Source organism: Argopecten irradians, chromosome 11, assembly GCF_041381155.1.
Source record: "Argopecten irradians isolate NY chromosome 11, Ai_NY, whole genome shotgun sequence".
NCBI lineage: Eukaryota > Metazoa > Mollusca > Bivalvia > Pectinida > Pectinidae > Argopecten > Argopecten irradians.
Genome location: NC_091144.1, coordinates 36157121 through 36168472, shown reverse-complemented (window position 1 = coordinate 36168472; position 11352 = coordinate 36157121).

Genomic DNA, 11352 nt, shown 5'->3' with positions numbered 1-11352 from the left:
TATGAATATAGGACAAGGAGAGAGCTCAAAACGCATTAATTTGATCACCAACATGGGATATATGTATGTGGATTATGATTAGTTTGACTTTCTTTTATTTCTGTATTATTTTTTAAATTCCGGCTCTTTAGATGCGTGAAAAACGATATCTCTAGAATATATAACTTTGTGTTAAACTTAAAAATATATATTAAAATTCTGCAATATCACAAAAAGTCAGCTACCACACGGTTACAACACTAACAAATATTATTGTCATTTTTGTCAAAACAAAAATAAATGCATAGCACAAATGTTCTCAATATTATAAGGGCGCAGTTGTGCGAAGCAATTCTAAGGTAACATGCACATGAAAATATATGAAAAAAACCCAATCTGCAATATACAATTATACACACTGACAGCTTCAGTTTTTTTATACCTATGGGGAGGGGAATCATGTGTAATAACCATGGATATGATGCTTTGACCAAAAACGGAATATCCGTTACTGAAATAAAATTTCTTCGTTCTCTATCAGGGGTTTCCTTCTAAAATGAGGGTTTTGGAACAAGGATATATAGTGCGAATATATGAATAAAAAATAAACAGAAAATTTGGCTTCGTTATTTCCATCAATTTAACTTTTTAACATTCTACTGCATAATCAATGGGTACTACATCTGGCTGCGCCCTTGAAGGTCTTTAAGGTCATATAACAGTAATGCCAATTATTATTAGTTATGCCATATTATGCATATGTTATATATTTCATATATTTACATTTCCAGTTTCTCTATATAACATTTATAACCAAGAAATCGTTTACGCTTGCGTATACATAGAGGTTGCCGCGCAAGAATACACACACCGGAACACTGACTTCCGCAAGTAGTGTGAATGCGCATCCGATTGTATCTGCATTGTAATTTGACAAATGTTCAATATAAACACGAGTATAAATGTAACTGGAATCTAAAATCATTTATCAGAAAATGATATGTTTAAGAAATAGTATATAAATGGAATAAAAATATGAAGTTAATGAGGAACTATATTTTGTTTACTCTCTGTACTTGGCAACATTTCCCGCCAAATGAAAGCCCAGAATTCCATCTTGCTGTCACACCAATCGCATAATGTTGATAAGCCATATGTTAGGAAACCTCAACAGCCTGGAAGTCTTGTTGCTGTTCCATAAAAGGAAAAAGACCGTGAGGGTTTCCGATCAAACAAATAAAGCAATCAAATGTTAGATTTAATATTTTACAAGTTTGCTACTGACTGAACCTTTGCCTTTATTTTTTAAAGTTCAACAATAGTTATACATTTTACTGAAAATACTATTTTATGCCCTTTACAGTAATATGTCTCACAGTACACATATATTATATACGTATAAGGTTGTGGTCTTTCATATACTAGCCGGGTTATACATTTTTGTAGTCAATGGCTTTATAAAATTGATACTGTAAAGAGTACATTGTACATGTTGAGGGTTTTATGGTTTCATAAATGGTTTTATTATAAATTTTTATCTAAAATGTTTTCATAGCGCTTTATCAATAAAATCTATATATGTATAAAACTTGCTAGATTTGTCATTTTTTAAAACATCTGAAAGAACAAATCTCAATATCACACTATAACTCACTCCTCAAGTTGCACATCATTATATGAGGACAAATCTACCAGCATAATCTCTACCATTCGCCGGGAGTTACTGTCGTTATATCCATTCCTGGACTATATCATATCAAAACTGAAAGCAACCGCAGAAGAATAAAAACCTGCCGAATCACACGCCAGCTGAAAATTCATTTGAAGATAATAGGGAGCGACGCCCTACTTAAAACCACAATGTACTGTTATTCGATTCTTTTGATGTACATTTATATCAGAGGACCAAATTAGCTGCTCATTTATTGTCGCAAACATGACCTTCGGTTTTACTATGATATAGTCCAGGGATGGATATTAACGACAATGATAGTAACCCCTGGAATATCATGGATGTCTGTCTGTCTGACAAGAACTTTGCGTCTGTCAGTCTTTTTTTACGGTAAGCTTGTTCATCTGAAACAAAGATAAGCATGTGGATTAAAAGTTCTTGGATCGACCTACATGTACCATTAATACTAAAAAAGATAAACAAGCATCGCAATCGGTTGTAATTACAAAACATACAGAGTTGTACCTTAATAATCTCGATATAAAATTTCTTGTAATTGTTTATGGCTTCGGAAAGGTAATGGGCTTTTATTATTAATAATATCAGAGACATCACGAACGTTTTAGCAAATGGTTTTCAAACCAAAGCAAAAAAGAGATGGTAAAAACTTCAGCCTTGCCTTAAACCACGAGTGATGGGAAAGGGGCCAGAAATAAACCCGATGGACATTAGTTGTGTGTAATCTAACCCGAAGAGTCAGAATAACTTCAATTTCGTCCGTTATTGTGCGCCGTCCTCCGTCAGTAAAATGTTTCACATTTTAAACTTCTCAAGTTCCAGAAGTATGGTTGAGCTAAAACTTGCTTAAACTGATCCTTACATGGCCCCGACAAAATGTCGGTTTTTAGGTCGATCTGAAATCCAAGCAAGCCGCCACAGCCCCGCCATCTTGAAAAAAACCATTTTGAACTTCCAATACTTTTATGAGAATCCGCTACTACGCGGATTCATACAGCTTACAAACAAAATTTCTTTCATTCCCCTATGAAGTTAAAAATAGTGTCATGAATGCTTAAATAAATAAATAATAATTTGCTCTGATGAATACAAATAAAAAATGTTCATCACGTGTTTCACCTGAAAACATCACTTCAATCTGGAGAGATCAATGTTTGTATTACATGTACTAAATGTATTTGTATCTCATGTTAAATGTCAATCCCATTAGTACAATTTAAATTTTCAAAACTATACATGTAACGAACCGATTAAAACCATGTGTTCAGCCGACCAACATCAAAAAAGTACCGTACAAAAAAATTCAATACAAAAGAAAAAATGTGCATTCTAAGTAACACATTAGAATACCAAACGCCACCATTACTGTCAATTTTGCAGCATCAAGTTTAATTGTTCATGTCATCGTTTAAGACTTAAATTCAGCATCTAGCGACACAGTACGTATTCTGAAAGCTCTGCAGGTGATGCTGTCACCTTTTCTCATCTTTCAGAATCAGACACAGTTCTTATATACAACAATTTTGGGGATTCATTATCGCCACAATCATATATCCAAGGGGGCAAACTCTTTCTAAGCTCAATATGTGCAAAGGACAGAAAATCAAAAAATGAATTTCATCTTCAAGAACATCAATATTTTTACTGTTACAGTAGATGTCACACCCTGTTTTCTTTAACCATTCTCATCCATCTAGCTTCTACTACAGCAAGGTTGTGGCAAAAACCGCTAAGATTGGACATTGCCGGTTTAAAAGCTTTATTTTGTATCGATGACATAATTCTCAGACGTTAGCTCATATTTGAACCTACCATACAAACCAAGTTGATCAGTAGTTGACAGACCATGCTCCCATACCTGAAAGCTACAATCCTTCAACCTCTGCTTCATGCAGCTCAGGAAGCTGAACAAATCACCTGTACTATCCAGGCATACCCAACACCACGGTTTGTCAATAGGGTTCGAAAATGAGACAGTTTTCTGTCTCCAATATCAAAATTATATAGTGGACTCTCGATAATCCGGACACCTTCGTTCCCAGCCTAAACCGTCCGGATTACGAATTTTCCGGACTGCCGAATTCTGTGTTCTTAGTCAATTAAATTGTCATGTACAAGCTACTCCCTTTGACCTTGTATAAATGTGTAATGTACTCAAATACATACTTCTTTTGTGATGTTTTAAAGGTTTTTTTTCGTATGATTACCTAAGAAAATGAAATAAACATATTTCTTTTTTAAAAGATGAAACCAAAAGCCATCCTTGTATGTGTACGATGTACATGTATGCTTAAAGCTACGTATACATCTACCTCTCTTGATCTGTCGTACGGCAAATTATGTTTTAAAATGTCTAACCAAGGATCTATGTTAATCTACGTTCTTGGCCTTGCAAAACCTTGATGATTAATAGTAGTTTATATTGACTAATGAAATGGTTATTTTGTATATTGTGTGTTTTTATCGACCAATTCCACAAAACTTCGCTTTCTGACTTACAGACGTTTGTAACAACCACGGGCACGTTGCCGTTTAACATTCGTCGGATGTTAATGGCATGTGCCGTAGCCTTTACATCATTCACCATAGACGATGAATTCGAATAGTTTTATATAAATTCAAAATACTAATTGATTTTGTGAGTAGTATCACTTAATTGAACCAGAAACTCAGAGCGATATCTTCTGCATACGAAACCAGTAAGGTATATCTATACTAGCATACGTCCATACCCATGCTCAATCTGCATGTTTAAAAGCGTGTGTTTAAAAATACATTGTATATCTCAATTATCATACTGAAGTTTGATCTCCTGTAGCATGTACCCGTGCCAAAGGTGTACAGTGGCTATGACCTGGCAGCCGTTGCTATGACAACACACGCAGTGTCAAGCGGTAGTTAAATTTTACATATGACTGAAGCTGGCCTTGGCACATGGCGACATAAAATCGTCTGGATTATTCCGGGAATTTATTAATGAAAACAATATTCCGTTCCCAAAATGGAGTTCCGGATTAGGAATCCGAATTTCCGGACTAGTGAGTGGAAATAAAGTTACGGAAATTCGTTACCTGACATTTCCGTCTGGATTATGGGTTTTCCGGACTATCGGCGTCAGGATTATCGCGGGACCAATGTACAGCATTAAATAACACTCTTTTTGAAACCGGCCCAAAGGCAGGCTTGATACTTACAATGTAAGACAATACTTAAGTACATTGTACATGTAAATAAAATACTTAGGATGCCTCCCTATAACTCTCCATACACCGCAACATTACAGGTGCTTGTTCCCACATCCAGAGTACTATAAAATATCTCAAGAGTAAAAGTTCGATAATCCGTCTTTCTACAAAACCCTAGATTTCACTACGATAGCACAGAATGGGGGCAATAATTCCATCAAATCAAACATTGCATCGATTACATGTAACCTTGACTTATTCGCAAATATCAGTAAAATATTCATCCCTTTCTTTGTTTGCTGAGAAAGAGTTCTGCAAGTTTATCCTCGCGACAAAGTTGGCGTGAAGTTAATACAAATTGTTTGTTTAAAAGGAAACAATTTTAATGATGTCACTCTGTAATCCATTTTTCAAAGTTTTTCAGCTTACCTCCCCTTCTAAAAACAATTATACTTGTCTCTTCAAGATTAACCCTCACACCAAATTTGTCGCAGAAATTACTTACCCGATCAATTTGCTTTCATATCCTACGGTCAGTGTTGCCTACACCAACGATATCATCTGCATACATCAGTAATGAAATACTACTAAACGCCTCTTTTACAAAGATACCGGCACAGCCTGAAAAATATAAATAAAAGTTGACTTATCATACATCCCTGTCTGGTTCCAACAGTGGAATTAAAACAATCAGGCAATAACAAATCGTAAATTTTAACACTGGATTTAAGCTTGCTGTACATCGTGGAAATAGCCATGAAAATTCCAATTTTATCCCATTCTTTAGAAGCACATATTTTAACAAATGGTGTTGCACGATGTCAAATGATTTTGAAAAGTCAATTGTACCATAAACTTTTCTGTACCCAAATTGTTCTTCAAAACTAGAAATATGTCTGTTAGACATTAAGTCAGGGGTGTAAAAAAATTTTCAAAGTCACTTGCCCCGGGCAAGTAGAGCCCAATAATTCACTTGCCCGAAATTAAATTCTACTTGCCCCAAAAAAACACCATTTTTTATCGCAGTCTACAGTGTAACTAGAAAATAAAAAAATAAAAACTTCAGAATTATCTCATAATCATTTCTAATTCTATTATAAGAAAAATAAAAATTAACAAAGCAATTAATTTGAAGCATTTTTTGCATTTTTAACTTTCTTTTTTGTTTCTCTATCACTTTTATTTTTTAAATTCCTGAATTCCGGAAACCGGATTCCGGCTCCATTATTAGTACCCAAGTGCAGCTTCCTACCTTGAACAGAGATCGTTTTTACAGAGAAAAACTTCTTTCTTATGGCTAAAAATAATGGTTAGACAACTAATAATGTAAGTGAGCTCTAAATGAGCATTTGTATATAACTTAAAAGCAGTTAGTTAATTATTGGATTTATCAGCTTGAATGTCTGAAAAACGTCTCTGAACTGAAGGTGCACCTAGCGACCCAGTTATGCCCATTTCGATTTTTTGTTTATTTTTGTGAAATAAAAATTGGTTTCTAATCCTAAAATAAATTATTTATTTTTAGTAATATTTAGGCAGGTTTGTTTCCTCAGGTATTTAGTTATAAGTCTCATATAGCATGAAACTTAGTGCACCAGAAAAATTATGTCCAGAAATTCACTGAGCTGTCACTTGCCCAGGGCAAGTGAACCAACTTTTTCTACTTGCCCGAACTCAAAAACTGGTTGCCCCGGGCGTCGGGCAAGTGGATTTTTACACCCCTGTAAGTGCTCGCTAAATACAATGTACTTCCTAACCTTAATTTCCGCAATGAAATCATCCTCTGCAACAGCCTCAGGTGTACGTAGCACTTACGCTCATTATCCTGGGGACAATTGCAAGGAGATGGTTTACGCCCTTGGTGCATTGTAATAAATAATTTCCTTTATCTCATCAGAACTTTAAAATTGAAATTACTTTGAAGTTCTTTCTTATATAAAAGTGTCTATTATCATATTGATAGTGATACGATACACTTGTTTTTTATACTTGTTTCGCTGTTTAAAAAAGTCGTCCTCTAGAACACCATCCAGTCTCTGTGCACTTGGTGACTTTCCTGTGTCATGCTTGAATGCCTTTCTGGGGTACATTAGATAAAGAGCTCAGACACTTAGTCTAGTTTTTTATAAAGTGATTTTTTAAATTCTGTTTCTCTTACGCAGAGCTGTGTTATACAATTATTTTATAAATATTAATTAGAACTGCGGACATGCGGTCTATGGTCACAGAGTTTAGTAAGCGATAGTGCAACGTACACCTAGGACCTAGGATGATGTAAAATAACTTAAATATGTGGCCGGTACAAAAAGTTATCCGTTTCATCACTTTCTTTTATTGACTATATAAACCTGAATTGCATAGTATCGTTCCGGAAGTTTCCAAAGTCGGTCAGATGCTTAGAATTACGCCGCTTGAAGTTTACACAAAACAAATGCGTTTCGCACAGTGTAATTAATGTCATTGTTGTTAATTCATAGTAGATTATCACTGACAAGTTTATCTTAATATATGTTTTTGAAAGTTTGGTGTCACTAAATCATGGCGAAATATATCAAACGCTATTAGACACTGACTTTCGGTATCGCGTGCGCAGTTGGAATCTGCGCATAGCGGATTTACACAGACTCTACACCCGACAGGGAAAATAATAGTACGAGTATTTTTTTCTTTTTCTTATTCTTTTTTAAAAGATGAAACCAAAAGTCATCCTTGTATGTGTACGATGTACATGTATGCTTAAAGCTACGTATACATTACATCTACCACTTTTGATCTGTCGTACGGCAAATTATATGTTTTAAAATGTCTAACCAAGGATCTATGTTAATCTACGTTCTTGGCCTTGCAAAACCTTGATGAGTAATAGTAGTTTATATTGACTAATGAAATGGTTATTTTGTATATTGTGTGTTTTTATCGACCAATTCCACAAAACTTCGCTTTCTGACTTACAGACGTTTGTAACAACCACGGGCACGTTGCCGTTTAACATTCGTCGGATGTTTATGGCATGTGCCGTAGCCTTTACATCATTCACCATAGACGATGAATTCGAATAGTTTTATATAAATTCAAAATACTAATTGATTTTGTGAGTAGTATCACTTAATTGAACCAGAAACTCAGAGCGATATCTTCTGCATACGAAACCAGTAAGGTATATCTATACTAGCATACGTCCATACCCATGCTCAATCTGCATGTTTAAAAGCGTGTGTTTAAAAATACATTGTATATCTCAATTATCATACTGAAGTTTGATCTCCTGTAGGAAACCAATGAACCGTTACATGACTGTATGTACCCGTGCCAAAGGTGTACAGTGGCTATGACCTGGCAGCCGTTGCTATGACAACACACGCAGTGTCAAGCGGTAGTTAAATTTTACATATGACTGAAGCTGGCCTTGGCACATGGCGACATAAAATCGTCTGGATTATTCCGGGAATTTATTAATGAAAACAATATTCCGTTCCCAAAATGGAGTTCCGGATTCGGAATCCGAATTTCCGGACTAGTGAGTGGAAATAACGTTACGGAAATTCGTTACCTGACATTTCCGTCTGGATTATGGGTTTTCCGGACTATCGGCGTCAGGATTATCGCGGGACCAATGTACAGCATTAAATAACACTCTTTTTGAAACCGGCCCAAAGGCAGGCTTGATACTTACAATGTAAGACAATACTTAAGTACATTGTACATGTAAATAAAATACTTAGGATGCCTCCCTATAACTCTCCATACACCGCAACATTACAGGTGCTTGTTCCCACATCCAGAGTACTATAAAATATCTCAAGAGTAAAAGTTCGATAATCCGTCTTTCTACAAAACCCTAGATTTCACTACGATAGCACAGAATGGGGGCAATAATTCCATCAAATCAAACATTGCATCGATTACATGTAACCTTGACTTATTCGCAAATATCAGTAAAATATTCATCCCTTTCTTTGTTTGCTGAGAAAGAGTTCTGCAAGTTTATCCTCGCGACAAAGTTGGCGTGAAGTTAATACAAATTGTTTGTTTAAAAGGAAACAATTTTAATGATGTCACTCTGTAATCCATTTTTCAAAGTTTTTCAGCTTACCTCCCCTTCTAAAAACAATTATATTTGTCTCTTCAAGATTAACCCTCACACCAAATTTGTCGCAGAAATTACTTACCCGATCAATTTGCTTTCATATCCTACGGTCAGTGTGCTGCCTACACCAACGATATCATCTGCATACATCAGTAATGAAATACTACTAAACGCCTCTTTTACATAGATACCGGCACAGCCTGAAAAATATAAATAAAAGTGGACTTATCATACATCCCTGTCTGGTTCCAACAGTGGAATTAAAACAATCAGGCAATAACAAATCGTAAATTTTAACACTGGATTTAAGCTTGCTGTACATCGTGGAAATAGCCATGAAAATTCCAATTTTATCCCATTCTTTAGAAGCACATATTTTAACAAATGGTGTTGCGCGATGTCAAATGATTTTGAAAAGTGAATATAAATATAATAGACCCGGACCTGATACATACTTCTGTACAAGGACAGATAGTGTAAAATACTGTCAATTGTACCATAAACTTTTCTGTACCCAAATTGTTCTTCAAAACTAGAAATATGTCTGTTAGACATTAAGTGCTCGCTAAATACAATGTACTTCCTAACCTTAATTTCCGCAATGAAATCATCCTCTGCAACAGGTGTACGTATCACTTACGCCATTATCCTTGGGACTATTGCAAGGAGATGGTTTACGTCCTTGGTGCATTGTAATAAATAATTTCCTTTACTTCATCAGAACTTTAAAATTGAAATTACTTTGAAGTTCTTTCTTATATAAAAGTGTCTATTATCATATTGATAGTGATACGATACACTTGTTTCGCTGTTTAAAAAAGTCGTCCTCTAGAACACCATCCAGTCTCTGTGCACTTGGTGACTTTCCTGTGTCATGCTTGAATGCCTTTCTGGGGTACATTAGATAAAGAGCTCAGACACTTAGTCTGGTTTTTTTATAAAGTGATTTTTTAAATTCTGTTTCTCTTACGCAGAGCTGTGTTATACAATTATTTTATAAATATTAATTAGAACTGCGGACATGCGGTCTATGGTCACAGAGTTTAGTAAGCGATAGTGCAACGTACACCTAGGACCTAGGATGATGTAAAATAACTTAAATATGTGGCCGGTACAAAAAGTTATCCGTTTCATCACTTTCTTTTATTGACTATATAAACCTGAATTGCATTGTATTGTTCCGGAAGTTTCCAAAGTCGGTCAGATGCGTTTCGCACAGTGTAATTAATGTCATTGTTGTTAATTCATAGTAGATTATCGCTGACAAGTTTATCTTAATATATGTTTTTGAAAGTTTGGTGTCACTAAATCATGGCGAAATATATCAAACGCTATTAGACACTGACTTTCGGTATCGCGTGCGCAGTTGGAATCTGCGCATAGCGGATGTACACAGACTCTACACCCGACAGGGAAAATAATAGTACGAGTACACTCGCACTAAAAATATTCTCTTCTTAACACCACTGTATAAGCTTGTTGTTTAAAATCTTTGTAAATATTTTACCGATAGTCAACAAAAGGGAAATTCCCCGATAATTATTCAGGTCAGAAAAGGGACCCTTTTTGTGTAAGGGAAAAATGACAACTTCACCGCAAGCGTCTGGAAAATTACCTTTCAAATCATTCTTGTTGAAGAGTCTATGTAAGTAGGAAACAATCATTTACAATGTCGTCTGGGTTTGGAGTTTTACCATTTGATAACTGTTTAATTACATTATTAATCTCATTAAATGTGATTTCCTAGTCTAAAATTGGAATATCTATATCATGCTTTTGATTTTCCATTTCAGTGTTTAGTGATGAATTGATAAAGTTACACGCATACACAACTTTTGTCACGTCACCACTCGAAGTTTTGTTAAAATGTTTAATACCCTTCCACAAATCCTTTACATTAGTCTATATCCCTATGGAACTATATTTTGTGTACTCTCTGAATTTGACAACATTCCCCGTCAAGTTGAGCCAGCTGTTCCGGGATTCCATCATTGACCGGCTAAAACACAGTTTTATTTCATATGAACACTTAATTGAAATGAAATGGTCGGTCGAAATGTAAATATAAGGAATGATTGTTATTGTTTGTTCTTTACTTGTGTGTAAACTGCATTTTTTGTACAGATATTTTAAATGACGCGCTAATGCGCGTATGCGCGTTATTTAAAATATCTGTACAAAAATGCAGTTTACACATCAGTAAACAACAAACAATAAAAATCATTCCTTAAGTGAAAGAAAATTAAGATTTCCACTTTCATCACCTTTTGATCTGTCTTAAGCAAGTGTACACTTAAATTTCCACAGCATTGCCTGTGGAAGTTCTGTGTTCGTTAAACCAATTATTTTCATGTTCTGCATCGTAGAATCTTGTTTCATCGTTAATGATGAAATCCAGTTCCGCGCCTACA